Source organism: Chiloscyllium punctatum, chromosome 26 (assembly GCF_047496795.1).
Source record: "Chiloscyllium punctatum isolate Juve2018m chromosome 26, sChiPun1.3, whole genome shotgun sequence".
NCBI lineage: Eukaryota > Metazoa > Chordata > Chondrichthyes > Orectolobiformes > Hemiscylliidae > Chiloscyllium > Chiloscyllium punctatum.
Window position 1 is genome coordinate 26,792,228 of NC_092764.1, and position 13,869 is coordinate 26,806,096.

The 13,869-nt window shown below is 41.6% G+C and overlaps 2 long non-coding RNA genes across 3 annotated transcripts in view; one reads left to right on the top strand and one right to left on the bottom strand.

Annotated features, from left to right (window-relative positions):
• LOC140496351 (uncharacterized) overlaps nt 1–589 on the top strand; it is a 207,244-nt gene extending 206,655 nt beyond the window's left edge. For both annotated transcript variants that reach the window (XR_011964242.1, XR_011964245.1), the window contains one exon: nt 21–589. This is a non-coding gene — a long non-coding RNA (uncharacterized lncRNA). The remainder of the gene's footprint in view (nt 1–20) is intronic.
• Nucleotides 1–13,869, bottom strand: part of LOC140496353 (uncharacterized) — a 63,276-nt gene that overhangs the window by 12,528 nt on the left and 36,879 nt on the right. The window lies entirely within an intron of this gene.

The following is a 13,869-nucleotide window of genomic DNA, read 5'->3' on the forward strand; positions in this document are numbered from 1 at the left end:
CAAAATGCTCCTTGTTACAGATACAACGCAGAGCACAATCTGTAGATTGGAAACAGTGGAAGAAATTGATTGTCAATGTGCTGCCAGGTATGGAAAAGAAAGAAGAAGAAAGATGTCAGTTCTTTGATCTAGTAGTTGTAATATTACGTATCCTCTCTGATTGATGTTTTGATTCCTAATTTTCACAAAGATATTTATTCCATTCATGTTATTTTGGGAAATTGTTTATTGAAAGATACACTAACACACTGAATAAACTGCTATTGATTTGCCAAATGTAATAAGACATTAAGGCTTGTGTGATTTAGGATCACACATTCATGCAGGGTAAGGGTAGAGGGGACACCAATTAATCTTAACCTATGGCATTGCTTTTGGTCAGCAGCAATATAAATAAATTTGATGATAAAATGTGTAAACTTGTTTATTCTGTGTGGGTTATCAAGCTGACAACTAATTGACAACAGCAATATTTAAAAAGAATGTTATGTGATTTTGTGAAAGTCAAAAAATACATTAAAAACATATTTTAAATAATGAATTATATAATGTTGAGTTGGGAGATTTGAAGCATCCCATTTGACATTTGTCTGCCATGATTTTAATGTGGTTGCAATTTCTAATTATTTTTAAATATATTACTTTATATTATAATGTTATGTACATTATTATGCATTATTTGGCATTCATTTTCCAAATAAATAGTCTACAAGCATTATTTTGGATTGTTTAACATTTTAATATTCCATTATGCAATGAGGTATTGAACATCAATAATTATGTTGATTAGAGATTAGGTCGAGTTCAATGGAATGATGTACAACATGCTGTAGCTGAGTTTACTATGGAAAATTAAACTGTGTTTAAGAAGACATTAACATTTATGTTTACAAAGTTCTGATTTGAAGATGCAATTGATTCCCCCAGAGTAAATCTTTCTTTAGAGAATCCAGTCACGCCTATCGCATAAGATACAATTTAAATTCCAATAATTATTTAAGCAGAGTGCACTCTAGTAATTTTTTATGTTCTCTATCAGTTTTCCACTTGTGCTCAGTCCAATAAGAGGAACCACAACTGCTTTTACAAAGCCAAACATAATGGTTGGAGAAACCATTTCACAACTCCATACAAAGGGCTAGCAACATCCTGTCTCCCCAAAGCCTTTCCACCATCTACAAAGCGTAAGTCATGAGTGGGTAGGAATATTCTACACTTGACTGAATGAGTGCGACTCTAATAATATTCAAAACTTGATACCTTACAGGAAAACACAGCTAGCTTAGTAGATATCACATCCACCACCTTCAACATTCACTCCCTTTACCAGCAATGCACAGTGACAGCCATGTGTACCATCTATGAGATGTTCTGCAACAACTCACCAAGGATCCATCAACTGCACCTTTCATACCTGTGACCATGATTACTTAGAATGACAAGGGCAGCAGATGCAAAAGAACACATGATCTCAAGATCCCCTCCAAACCATACACACATTCCTAACTTGGGAATTATATTGCCATTCTTCACAGTCTCTGGGTTCAAATCCTGAAATTCCCTTCCAAACAGCTCCTCGAATGTATTACTTCAAATGGACAAAAGTGATTCTAGAAGGCACCACCTTGGTCAAGAGCAATTAGAACCAGGCAATAAATTATGGTCTAGCCAATAAGGACAAAATTCTGTGAATGATTTTTTAAAAAAATCAAAAATATTTCTTAGTTTGTTTCAATCAAAGCAAAGAATTGTTTTAGAAAATTTAGCTCAAACATGCATTTATCCAAGGTAATACTTGACAACCTGGTTATGGTGGTCTTTGGATGCTACCTGAACTGCTGTGCTCGTCCAGCACCACTAATCCAGGACCTGGTTATGGTAGCCATTTGTGCCAAACATCAAATCATACTTTAAAGCTATAGGTGAGCTGAAATATATTTTCCAACATGCACTGGCAGTCATTACCCACATAACTTCCATTCTAGCATCATTTTTGTTTCACAGTAATGCAAAAGAGTCAGCTCCAGAGCATGGTAATTTATCACCTTTTAAACAAGTTGCTCTACACCACCTGGTTTTGACACCACTTCATGTACAATTCCAGTGCCCTGTCAAACCTTACCTTCTATTAAAAAGAGTTTACAAACTTACGCAATAGCTGTTCAAAACATTTCAGAGTGCGGAAACTTCTGCCTATCCATTTAGCGTGTTTAACATCAGCATTCGGGTGCAACCTCTTAGTCCCAAGAATTTAACTTGGAATTATGCAGTAAAAACAAAAAGTGCAAGATGAGAATTGATCCTGTAGCTACACATGTCAAAGTGGGAATACAGTATATGCACAGCCTGTAGCTTGCTACCAGTATCAGAATGGTATTACAGAATAAATACAGCCTCTAGCTACTAGTCTCAGATGGATAGTTAAAGTTTATTTACAGTTCATAGCTACCAGTCTCAGACTGGTAAACGTGACCTGTAGCTACTAGTCTTAAGCTGTAAATGTGGCCTTTAGCTACCAGCCTCGGCATAATAGTTCTAGCATAGATCTAGTAAGGTAGACCAAGGGAAAGTATTCAGATTTTTTTTTACATTTACCTTGTTGATGGCAGATTGTTTCAGGGAAAACCAATTTTGCCTTAAACCATTTATGGGCATTTGGAAACACTTTGGACAAGGAGGCTACGTGTCAGTTTTTGTTTGGCCTTTACCATTATAGTGGGCTGTTCATAATAACATAGGAACCAGGAGCGGAGTAGCCTGACCCTTCAAACCTGCTCCACCATTCAATAAGATCATGGCTGATCTTTTTATTGTGGCAGCTTCTCTTACCTGCCCTCTCACCATAATGCTTAATTCTTTTACTGTTCAAAAAATTATCTATCTTAGCTTTAAAAATATTCAGTGAGAAAGCCTCAACTATTTCACAGGGCAGGGAATTCCACAGATTCACAATCCTTTGGAGGAAGAAGTTCCTCCTCAATTCAGTCCTAAATCTGCTCCCCTGAATTTTGAGGCTATGCCCTCTTGTCCTAGTTTCACCCGCCAGTGCAAACATCCGCCCTGCTTCTAACTTATCTATTCCCTTCATAATTTTATATGTTGCTATATGCTCCCCCCTCATTCTTCTAAATTGTATTGAATATAATCCCAATCTACTCATAAGCCAACCCTCTCAACTCCACAATTAACCTCATGGACCTTCTCTGCACCCCCTCTCATGGCCAGTACATCCTTTTTAAAGCAAGGGGACCAAAACTGCACGCAGTGCTCTCGGTGTGGCCTCACCAGCACCCTGTACAGCTGTAACATAACCTCCCTGCTTTTAAACTCAATCACTCTAACAATGAAGGACAATATTCCATTTGCCTTCTCAGTTACCTGTTGCACCTGCAGACCAACCTTCTGCAATCATGCACAAGGACACCGGGGTCTCTCTGCACAATATTTTACCATTCAAATAATAGTCCTTCTTAATGTTAATCCTACCAAAATGGGTGAATTCACATTCATCAACATTGTACACCATCTACCAGACCTTTGCCCACTCACTTCAACTCACCCACCATCTATATCCCTAATACATTGCCTGGAACGCCACGCATCTTTATCTGGTGCAGCAGCCTTTTGTGCGACACCTTGTCGAATGCCTTTTGAAAACCTAGATAGACCACATCTACTGGGTCCTGGTTTTCACCACACTCTTAATGTCTTCATTGAATTCAAGTAAATTAGTTAAACATGACCTGTCTTTCATGAACCCATGCTGCATAGGCCCAATGGGACAATTTCTATCCAGATGCCTTGCTATTTCTTCCTAGATGATAGATTCAAGCATTTTCCACACTACAGAAGTTAAGCTAACTAGTCTATAATTCCTCATCTTCTGTCTATCTCCATATTTAAACAGTGGCATCACATTTACTGTTTTCCAATCTGCTAGAACTACCCCAGACTCCAGTGAATTTTGGAAAATTACCACAAGCGCATTTGCTATTTCTCCCACCATCTCTTTAAGCACCCTGGGATACATTCCATCGGGGCTACCTTTAGCTCCATTAACTTGCCGAACACTACCTCTTTCATGGTTATGATTGTTTCTAGGCGCTCATCTACCATAGACTCTTTGTCAATTACCGGCATGGTATTCGTGTTCTCCACCGTGAAGACCAACACAAAATGCCTCTTCAATGCCTCGGCTATTTCCTTATTTCCCAAATATTAAATTCCCCTTCTCACCCTCTGAAGGGCCAATATTTTTCTCAGGCACTCTTTTTCGTTTTATATATTTGTAGAAACCTTTGCTATCTGTCTTTATGTTCTGAGCTAGTGTACTCTTAGTTTTCTTTACAATCTTACTTTTCTTTACCGCTTTTTTTTGTGGCTTTCTGTTGACCTTTGAATTTTTCCCAGCCTTCTAGGTTCTAGTCATCTTTGCTACTTTGTATGTCTTATCTTTCAATTTGATCACCTCCCTTATTTCCTTCAACACCTAGGGCTGATTGCCTCTTTTCCTACATTCCTTTTTTTTCACTGATACATAATTTTGCTGAGCACTTTAAAAAATTACTTTGACAGTCCTCCACTGTTAGAGTCATAGAGTCATAGAGATGTACAGCATGGAAACAGACCCTTCAGTCCAACCTGTCCTTGCCGACCAGATATCCCAACCCAATCTAGTCCCACCTGCCAGCACCCTACCCATGACAAAGCAGAATGTTGTGTTGTTTCCCTGGTGCCAGGATCAAGGATGTCTCAGAGAGGGTGCAGAATGTTCTCACAGGGGAGAGGGGCCAGAAAGAGGTCATTGTCCACATTGGAACCAACGATATAGGAAGGGAAAAGGTTGAGATTCTGAAGGGAGATTACAGACGGTTAGGCAGAAATTTAAAAAGGAGGTCCTCAAGGGTAGTAATCTCTGGATTACTCCCAGTGCTAAGAGCGAGTGAGGGCAGAAATAGGAGGATAGAGCAGATGATAAATAGGGATAAACTGGCAACTGGCAGATGATAAACTGGCAACTGGGGTGGTACCAGGGGACTGGAGAGTAGCGAATGTTGTGCCCCTGTTCAAAAAAGGGAATAGGGATAACCCCGGGAATTACAGGCCAGTTAGTCTTACTTCTGTGGCAGGCAAAGTAATGGAAAGGGTACTGAGGGATAGGATTTACGAGTATCTGGAAAGACACTGCTTGATTAGGGACAGCCAGCACGGATTTGTGAAGGGTAGGTCTTGCCTTACAAGTCTTATTGAATTCTTCGAGGAGGTGACCAAGCATGTGGATGAGGGTAGAGCAGTGGATGTAGTGTACATGGATTTTAGTAAGGCATTTGATAAGGTTCCCCATGGTAGGCTTATGCGGAAAGTCAGGAGGCATGGGATAGAGGGAAATTTGGCCAATTGGATAGAAAACTGGCTAACCGGTCGAAGTCAGAGAGTGGTGGTAGATGGTAAATATTCAGCATGGAGTCCAGTTACAAGTGGAGTTCCGCAGGGATCAGTTCTGGGTCCTCTGCTGTTTGTAATTTTTATTAATGACTTAGAGGAGGGAGTCGAAGGGTGGGTCAGTAAATTTGCAGATGATACAAAGATAGGTGGAGTTGTGGACAGTGAGGAGGGCTGTTGTCGGCTGCAGAGGGACTTAGATAGGATGCAGAGCTGGGCTGAGGAGTGGCAGATGGAGTTCAACCCTGCCAAGTGTGAGGTTGTCCATTTTGGAAGAACAAATAAGAATGCGGAATACAGGGTTAATGGTAGGGTTCTTGGTCAGGTGGAGGAACAGAGGGATCTTGGGGTCTATGTACATAGATCTTTGAAGGTTGCCACTCAGGTGGATAGAGTTTGTAAGAAGGCCTATGGAGTATTATCGTTCATTAGCAGAGGGATTGAATTCAAGAGTCGTGAGGTGATGTTGCAGCTGTACAGGACTTTGGTTAGGCCACATTTGGAGTACTGTGTGCAGTTCTGGTCGCCTCACTTTAGGAAAGATGTGGAAGCTTTGGAGAGGGTGCAGAGAAGATTTACCAGGATGTTGCCTGGAATGGAGAGTAGGTCGTACGAGGATAGGTTGAGAGTTCTCGGCCTTTTCTCGTTGGAACGGCGAAGGATGAGGGGTGACTTGATAGAGGTTTATAAGATGATCAGCGGAATAGATAGAGTAGACAGTCAGAAACTTTTTCCCCGGGTACAACAGAGTGTTACAAGGGGACATAAATTTAAGGTGAAGGGTGGAAGGTATAGGGGAGATGTCAGGGGTGGGTTCTTTACCCAGAGAGTGGTGGGGGCATGGAATGCGCTGCCCGAGGGAGTGGTAGAGTCAGATTCATTGGCGACCTTTAAGCGGCATTTGGATAGGTACATGGATGGGTGCTTAATCTAGGATAGAAGTTCGGCACAACATCGTGGGCCGAAGGGCCTGTTCTGTGCTGTATTGTTCTATGTTCTATGTTCTATGAATGCATAGCTAAGGAGCTGGTGTATGGGAGAAGGATTCACAGTTTTGGATCATTGGAATCTCTTTTGGGGTAGAAGTGACCTGTACAAGAAGGACGGATTGCACCTCATTTGGAAGGAGACTAATAATTACTGACAGGGAAATTTTCTAGAGCTGCTAGGGAGGATTTAAACTAGTAAGGTGGGGGGTTGGCGGGGAGGTGGGGGGGGGGGAGGTGGTGGAGGTGCCCAGGGAGATGGTGACGAAAGAGATCAATCTGAGACTGGTACAGTTGAGAACAGAAGTGAGTCACACAATCAGGGCAGGCAGGGACAAGGTAGGTAAAAACAATGACTGCAGGTGCTGGAAACCAGATTCTGGATTAGTGGTGCTGGAAGAGCACAGCAGTTCAGGCAGCATCTAAGGAGCTTCGAAATCGACGTTTCGGGCAAAAGCCCAATTAACTGCATTTATTTCAATGCAAGTGGCCTAACAGGGAAGGCAGATGAACTCAGGGCATGGTTAGGAACATGGGGCTGGGATATCATAGCAATTACAGAAACATGGCTCAGGGATGGGCAGGACTGGCAGCTTAATGTTCCAGGATACAAATGCAATAGGAAGGATAGAAAGGGAGGTAAGAGAGGAGGGGGAGTTTATAGAGTCATAGAGATGTACAGCATGGGAACAGACCCTTCAGCCCAACCTGTCCATGCCGACCAGATATCCCAACCTAATCTCATCCCACCTGCCAGCACCCAGCCCATATCCCTCCAAACCCTTCCGATTCATATACACATCCAAATGCCTCTTAAATGTTGCAATTGTACTAGCCTCCCCCACATCCTCTGGCAGCTCATTCCATACAGTTACCACCCTCTGTGTGAAAAAATTGCCCCTTAGGTCTCTTTTATATCTTTCCCCTTAAACCTATGCCCTCTAGTTCTGGACTCCCCGACCCCAGGGAAAAGACTTTGTCTATTTATCCTATCCATGCCCCTCATAGTTTTGTAAACCTCTAGAAGGTCGCCCCTCAGCCTCCGACGCCCCAGGGAAAACAGCCCCAGCCTGTTCAGCCTCTCCCTATAGCTTAAATTCTCCAATCTTGGCAACATCCTTGTAAATCTTTTATGAATCCTTCAAGTTTCACAATATCTTTCCGCTAGGAAGAAGACCAGAATTGCACGCAATATTCCAACAGTGGCCTAACCAATGTCCTGTACAGCCTTAACGTGACTTCCCAACTCCTGTACTCAATACTCTGACCAATAAAGCAAAGCATACCAAACGCCTTCTTCACTATCCTATCAACCTGCGACTCCACTTTCAAGGAGCTATGAACCTGCACTCCCTAGGACCTTACCATTAAGTGTATAAGTCCTGCTAAGATTTGCTTTCCCAAAATGCAGCACCTCGCATTTATCTGAATTAAACTCCATCTGCCACTTCTCAGCCCATTGGCCCATCTGGTCCAGGTCCTGTTGTAATCTGAGGTAACCCTCTTCACTGTCCACTACACCTCCAATTTTGGTGTCATCTGCAAACTTACTAACTGTACCTCTTATGCTCACATCCAAATCATTTATGTAAATGACAAAAAGTAGAGGACCCAGCACCGATCCTTGTGGCACTCCACTGGTCACAGGCCTCCAGTCTGAAAAACAACCCTCCACCACCACCCTCTGTCTTCTATCTTTGAGCCAGTTCTGTATCCAAATGGCTAGTTCTCCCTGTATTCCATGAGATCTAACCTTGCTAATCAGTCTTCCATGGGGAACCTTGTCGAACGCCTTACTGAAGTCCATATAGATCACATCTACTGCTCTGCCCTCATCAATCTTCTTTGTTACTTCTTCAAAAAACTCAATCAAGTTTGTGAGACATGATTTCCCATGCACAAAGCCATGTTGACTATCCCTAATCAGTCCTTGCCTTTCCAAATACATGTACATCCTGTCCCTCAGGATTCCCTTCAACAACTTGCCCACCACTGAGGTCAGGTTCACCAGTCTATAGTTCCCTGGCTTGTCTTTACCACCCTTCTTAAACAGTGGCACCGTATTAGCCAACCTCCAGTCTTCCAGCACCTCACCTGTGGCTATCGATGATACAAATAATTCAGCAAGAGGCCCAGCAATCACTTCTCTAGCTTCCCACAGAGTTCTTGGGTACACCTGATCAGGTTCTGGGGATTTATCCACCTTTAACTGTTTCAAGACATCCAGCACTTCCTCCTCTGTAATCTGGACACTTTGCAAGATGTCACCATCTATTTCCCTACAGTCCATAACCTTTTCCACAGTAAATACTGATGCAAAATATTCATTTAGTATCTCCCCCATTTTCTGTGGCTCCACACAAAGACCACCTTGCTGATCTTTGAGGGGCCCTATTCTCTCCCTAGTTACCCTTTTGTCCTTAATATATTTGTAAAAACCCTTTGGATTCTCCTTAATTCTATTTGCCAAAGCTATCTCATGTCCCCGTTTTGCCTTCCTGATTTCCCTCTTAAGTATACTCCTACTTCCTTTATGCTCTTCTAAGGATTCACTCGATCTCTCCTGTCTATACCTGACATATGTGTCCTTCTTTTTCTTAACCAAACCCTCAATTTCTTTAGTCATTCAGCAAGCCCTATACCTACCAGCCTTCCCTTTCACCCTGACAGGAATATACTTTCTCTGGATTCTTGTTATCTCATTTCTGAAGGCTTCCCATTTTCCAGCCGTCCTTTTACCTGTGAACATCTGCCTCCAATCAGCTTTTGAAAGTTCTTGCCTAATGCCATCAAAATTGGCCTTTCTCCAATTTAGAACTTCAACTTTTTGATCTGGTCTATCCTTTTCTATCACTATTTTAAAACGAATAGAATTATGGTCGCTGGCCCCAAAGTGCTCCCCCACTGACACCTCAGTCACCTGCCCTGCCTTATTTCCCAAGAGTAGCTCAAGTTTTGCACTTTCTCTAGTAGATACATCCACATACTGAATCAGAAAATTGTCTTGTACGCAGTTAAGAAATTCCTCTCCATCTAAACCCTTAACACTATGGCAATCCCACTCGATGTTTGGAAAGTTGAAATCCCCTACCATAACTACCCTATTATTCTTACAGATAGCTGAGATCTCCTTACAAGTTTGTTTCTCAATTTACCTCTGACTATTCTATAATACAATCCCAATAAGGTGATCATCCCTTTCTTATTTCTCAGTTCCACCCAAATAACTTCCCTGGATGTATTTCCAGGAATATCCTCTCTCAGCACAGTTGTAATGCCATACCTTACCAAAAATGCCACTCCCCTTCCTCTCTTGCCTCCCTTTCTATCCTTCCTGTTGCATTTGTATCCTGGAACATTAAGATGCCAGTCCTGCCCATCCCTGAGCCATATTTCTGTAATTGCTATGATATCCCAGTCCCATGTTCCTAATCATGCCCTGAGCTCATCTGCCTTCCCTGTTAGGCCACTTGCTTTGAAATAAATGCAGTTTAATTTATTAGTCCTACCTTGTCCCAACCTGCCCTGACTGTTTGACTCACTTCTGTTCTCAACTGTACCAGTCTCAGATTGATCTCTTTCCTCACTATCCCCCTGGGTCCCATACCACCCCGCCACCTTACTAGTTTAAATCCTTGCAAGCAGCTCTAGCAAATCTCCCTGCCAGTATATTAGTTCCCTTCCAATTCAAGTGCAATCTGTCCTTCTTGTACATGTCACTTCTTCCTCAAAAGAGATTCCAATGATCCAAAAATGTGAATCCTTCTCCCATACACCAGATCCTCATCTGCTCTTTCCTTCTATTCCTGCCCTCACTAACTCGTAGCACCGTGAGTCCAGATATTACTACTCTCGAGGACCTCCTTTTTAAATTCCTGCCTAACTCTCTGTAATCTCCCTTCAAAAACTCAACCTTTCCCGTTCCTATGTTGTTGGTTCCAACGTGGACAATGACCTCTTGCTGGTTCCTCTCCCCCTTGAGACATCCTTGGTCCTGGCACCAGAGAAGCAACACACCATTCTAATTTTTCACTGCTGGCCACAGAAACGTCTGTCTGTCCCCTAACACAATTGATCACTTGGAACCCGACGTACCCCTCATTGGATTAGAGCCAGTCTAAATACCAGAAACTTGGCTGTTCATGCTGCGCTCCCCAGTGAATCGATCACACCCTACATTTTCCAAAACAGCATACTTGTTTGACATGGGGACAGCCACAGAAGACTCCTGCACTAGCTGTCTACCTCTCTTACCTTTCCTGGAGTTAACCCATCTATGTGACTGTATCTGAGACTTTCCCCTCTTCCAAGAACTGCCATCCATCACATACTGCTGCTGTTGCAAATTCCTCATTATCACTAACTGTCTCTCCAACCGATCCATTCGATCTGATGGGATTTACAACCAACAGCATTTATTGTAGATATAATCCGCAGTAACCCTTAAACTCTCTTTAAACTCCCACATCTGACACGAAGCGCATATCATTCTACTAAAGGCCATTTTTGCTCCTTCACAATCCAGAGACCCAGAAAATAGCACCATCTTATTCCTCTACAAAACACTGCCCCAGGTTAAATTAATAGTTATGGTTTATATTTTAAGTTTAATCAAGAGACATATCTCAAAAAACATATAATAAAGAAAGAACCTACTCTGCTCACTACTGCAGACTTTCAGTAGGTCACATTTAAAACTATTCACTTATCTGCTTCTGTGCTGTGAACTTCGCCCAAACAGTTCCTGATCAGTTGTGAATTTCACTGTTTGTTAATTTTCCCAGATGCACTCCGATGTAGAGCAATACATGAGTTCAAACAGCAAAGGCAGTAATTTAGGCAGCACAGTGGCTCAGTGGTTAGCACTGCAGCCTCACAGCACGAAGGTCCCACATTCAATTCTACCCTCGGGTGACTGTCTGTGTGGAGTCTGTACATTCTCCCCATGTCTGTGTGGGTTTCCTCCGACAGTCCAAAGATATGCTGGTTAGGTGAATTGACCATGCTAAATTGCCCATAGTGTTAGGTGCATTAGTCAGGGAGAAATGGGTCTGAGTGGGTTACTCTTCAAAGGTTCGATGTGGATTGGTTGGGCCGAAAGGCCTGCTTCCACACTGTAGGGAATCTATGCTTTTTCTAACTGTGCACGTACACTGTTGTGTCAGTTTCTTTCTCTCTCTTTCCTGCACTGACCTCAACGTATGCTTCCTTTGTCTGTTCTTCTCCCTTTGAAAACTGCAGTTGTTTTGACTTTTTTTCCCAAAGTTCCCAAACAATGCAACAGCGTATAAAACACTAATTGCTCCTCCTGGAACTCGAGGAAGTCACCTCCAACACCTGAAATACCTCAAAAAAGGAGCAGCTGTTACAGCCAGAAATTTTTCCCGTCCTCCATCTTGGATTACCCAGAATCCAATATCTTCTTCAACTGTTCCGCCATAAAGTCTTTGCTTCCACTCTACTTTAGCCAACTCCTCCCTCATCCTATTGTCTCCTTTGTTAAGCACACGACCCTAGTATTAGATTTTATCTTCTCACTTTCCACCTGCATTCTACATTCAATTATGCTGTGATTGCTCCTTCCAAGAAGATCCCTAACTATCATCATTATTCCTGTCTTATTACACAGGACCAGATCTAGGACAGCTTGCTCCTTTGTCAGTTCCATTACATACTATTCAAGAAAACTATCACAAGTACATTCAATGAACTCCTCCCAAGGCCGTGCAATAACCATGCAATTCTTGCTGTAATGACTGAACCTTAGGAGTTAATTTAGCTTATGAGAAAGGAACACCCCACAACAAAATTTCCAGGCCAGAGGTAAAGGCAAGTTTGTAATTACCCAGCAATAAGCCACCCTTAATTTACTGAGCAAATAAAAAAGATGTTTTTAATGAAGGATGATTTTACATTATAAGCATTCAAAAAATGCTATTGCATGTATGGCATGATATAAATTTCATCACACCACACAGCTTTTTCACAACCACACTTTTTTGAGGAGAATATCTCATTATGGAGTGACCATATATACAGCCTTAAGTTCAAAGATTGAAGGTGGTTAGTTAGGGATTCAAACCAGACTTGCTAACCCTTCCCAAACTTCATTAGAATTGAGTAATCTATTCAAAAGCACTAAGAAACATCAAAATTAATAAATTTTGCTTCTAAAGGTTGAGCTTTGTCAGTTATGTGGTCCATAGTCTTTTCTTTTTCAGAAATGATCCATTACATCACATTTCTCCCAAAGTTTAATTAGCTTCTTGAATACTTTCTGAAGCATTTTCATGCTGTTCAAGTCACTGAAATGCATATAAAAGCAAGGGAGCTTCAAGAAGGTCATTTCAGTAGCTTTTATGCAATGAATCTAACAAGTTACCAGTGAAAATTAAACTTGTATTTTAGGAAATATAAATAAGCAGCTTGAGGGTACAAGGTATCTTAAGGACAAGGAGAATAATACGTGGGATTAGTCTGAACTGTCAAGTACCAAGCAGACAGAATCTGCTGGTCTGTTGTTCCTCTCTCCAAACGTTTATCAGAGCAGTTGAGGGAACCTGCACATTAGGCTATGCAATAAGTTAAGAACCTACAGTCACAGAATCATACAGTGCAGACCCTTTGGTCCAACCAGACCATGCTGAACATTCTCCAAAACTAAACTATTCCCACCTGCCTGCTCCTGGCTAATATCCCTCCAAAACCTTTCCTATCATGGTGTTGGAGGCAGTATCTTAGCATTGATGGAGGATTGGCCAAATAGTAGAAGACAGAGAGTTAGGATAAGTGAAGCATTTTTCAGCATGTAAGCTCTAACTAGTGGAGTGTCACAGGATTCAATGCTAGAGCTTTTTATATTTATTCATATTTATTTACAATGTATATCAATGACTTAGATTAGGAAAGTGAAAGTAGTAGTGCCAAATTTGCAGATAACACAAAAATAGCTGGGAAGGCAAATGGTGAAGAACAGTTCTGCAGAGGGATATAGACTGGTTAAGTGAAAGGGAAAACAGCAGATGGAATAGAAAGTGAGAAAATGTGTGGTCATGCACTTTGTCAGGAAGAATAGAGTGGCAGAATATTATTTAAATAGAGAAAGACTGCAGGAAATTTCAGAGAGATTTGGGAGTCTTTATCTATGAATCATAAAAGTCTAGCATCCCAAGTTCAGCAATAGTGAAGGTAAATGGAGAGTTGTTATTTTTATCAAAGGGAATACAGTATAAAAATAGGGAGGTTTCATTAAAATGTTATAAGGCACTAGTTAGACCAGTGTTGCAATATTGTGAACTGTTTTGGGCCCTTTATCTAAGGAAAGATATACTGGTGTTGAAGATTTGCTGGGCTAATACCATGTGTGATGGATTGTCTTATGAGAAGAGCTTGAGTAGGTTTGACTTGAGACCATTGGAATTTAAGAATGAGAGATGACCTT